This window comes from Carassius auratus, unplaced genomic scaffold, assembly GCF_003368295.1.
Source record: "Carassius auratus strain Wakin unplaced genomic scaffold, ASM336829v1 scaf_tig00045816, whole genome shotgun sequence".
Classification (NCBI taxonomy): domain Eukaryota; kingdom Metazoa; phylum Chordata; class Actinopteri; order Cypriniformes; family Cyprinidae; genus Carassius; species Carassius auratus.
The window spans coordinates 79,727-82,236 of NW_020526937.1; the positions used below are offsets into that span (position 1 = coordinate 79,727).

Below are 2,510 nucleotides of genomic sequence, written 5' to 3' on the forward strand. Positions count from 1 at the left end.
TATTACCAGCGTTGTGCATTTGAGATGCCTGGTGTTTCTAGAGTTGCGAGATTATGCCTGTCAATCACAGCTATGAGGAGTGTGACAGCTGAAGCTTCACAAAACCAGTGGAAACTTGTGTTAGGGATGTGAGGTATGTACAGTTGTGCTATTTAATGCACTTGCTAATTGATTCCAAACAACGCTGTATCCATAAGGAATCTTCAAAATCATTTTAATAATGTCTCGAAAATGATTACAATAAAACATTTGTATAATGAATGCTAAAGTCACATTCAGCGGGAAGGCTATTTAAAGTCAATGTATGATAGTACATGTGAGGTCAGACTGAGGGGGCCGAAAATGGATGTGTATCTGCTGCCCCTGCTGGATAATCAGTCAAAGAAGAAAAAAGCCATCATTTACTCACTTCTCGTGTCATTCCAAAACTGTATGACTTACTTTATATTGCAGAATGCAAAGTAGATTATTTTAAGATTGAAATTAATTTTACTTGGTTGGAACAGCAGTTACGCTAATTATGTCTCTATGGTTTCTCTGTTTTGGCCTAGGATTAAACAAACTCTAGTCTGGATCAAGAACATGACACAAATTCTTAAATACAAATCTGAAAATTATTGTAAGATGCGTTGTTTTCTGGAAATTTGATGTAATGAAATGAATGTAGAACATTTGAACATAAAAAATGGCAAATATCTGCAGTGGGCTTATCTGTCTCATATTTATCTTGAACCGCATATCTGAATTTGCATCTCAAGTAAACTCATTTTCTATTAAGGATGTTTAGATGTTTGAATTGGAAACAAGACGAAAATACTGGCAAATTTATTGAATATTAAGAAGTTTATTCATGAGGGTAAATGCAACAGTTTTAATTTATTATATACAGGAATTATTCAGTGCTTTCTAAATGAACTGATACTGAACTGAAACCAGAAAACCATTAAAAATTGTACTTCAAAAAATTCTAAAAACAGTTGTTGTTTTTTTAAAGTAAAAAAAAAAAGAAAAAAAAAAAAAGAAAAAAAAAAATCATTTTTATGTACATCCATTCCAGAGTCCATATATTTCCTGCACAAATCAGACATAATCGTCAGGATCAAGAAGTGTTTTCAAAGGACCTCTGGGTTGTTCTCGGAGTTCGGCTTCAAAGCGCTCACGCTCCTTAAAGTAACGATTGACATCCTGGATTGTTTTCCCGTAAAAAAGGTCCCAACAGCATACAGCATTGCGGTTATAAATTCCAAACAGTGCAACAGATGCATCTCCCCCATTCACACTGCAGTTCATCCAGGTATATCCATTACGAGCATACAGTCGTTCACGCCGAGTGCACACATCAGTTGAGTTCACCGAGATCACGAAGTGCAGATACAAACCTACCGCAACCACGTAAGCAACTGCACCAATGATCTGGAATGCAAACTGTCCAATCAGGAGCTTCCGTGGAAGCCTGTGGGGGGGTTTGCTGCTGGACACTATGAATAGGAGTGAAAGTGCACCAAAGGTAAGGCTGAAGGCCACACCGCCATAGACTCCCGGTGCTCAGCTGTCCGTACTGCATGTCAAGCTCACGCACCTGCTGTAGCTCCACCCCCTCAAAAGGAATGATGGCATCAACAAAGCTCGTTCCACCCATACCCATCGCAGACATACCCAGCTGTGACATGTGAGCAGCCACCACGCAGATGAGCACCAACGCATTGGTTAGCACGGCGCATATTAACACAATACCTGAAACAAAAACAGAAACACATGCAACTTAGAAACTGCAAACTTGGTTGGAGCAGGAAGTTTCTTAACTTTTTAATGCCTAAATCTTCTAAATATGATGCTCAGTCGTGTGTGAAATGCCCATCGTTAAATTTTCTGTAAGGGTAGGGTTTCTATCCAATATCATGATATAAAATAAATGGTTTAGTCTTACCTAACAGATGTATATAAAATAAATAAAATAAAAAATTCTCACCCCAGTATTATTTTTTCTGTCCAACTTTAAGTCACTATCCAGAACAAATCCCAGATTTTTTACACTAATTTAACATAACCAGTCAAAGAAGTTGCATTAAAGCACATCATGTTTTCTAGGGCCAAACACAATGACTTTCGTTTTGTTTTCGTTAAAGGGGGGGTGAAATGCTATTTCATGCATACTGAGTTTTTTACACTGTTAAAGAGTTGGATTCCCATGCTAAACATGGACAAAGTTTCAAAAATTAAGTTGTACGTTTGAAGGAGTATTTCTGTTCCAAAAATACTCCTTCCGGTTTGTCACAAGTTTCAGAAAGTTTTTTTCGAGTATGGCACTGTGTGACGTTAGATGGAGTGGAATTTCCTTATATGGGTCCTGAGAGCACTTCTCCCGGAAGAGCGCGCGCTCCTGTATAGCAGAGAACTGAGAGCATTCACTGATCAGAGCGAGAGCGTCGCGAAATGTCACAAAAGGAGTGTGTTTTTGGTTGCCAGGGCAAGACAACCCTGCACAGATTACCTAAAGAGAAACAGCATTA

At 38.4% G+C, this 2,510-nt stretch overlaps 1 pseudogene; it reads right to left on the reverse strand.

Annotated features, from left to right (window-relative positions):
* Positions 1–1,035: 1,035 nt before the first annotated feature.
* On the reverse strand, positions 1,036–1,734 carry LOC113088211 (MARVEL domain-containing protein 3-like; annotated as a pseudogene).
* Positions 1,735–2,510: the final 776 nt, after the last annotated feature.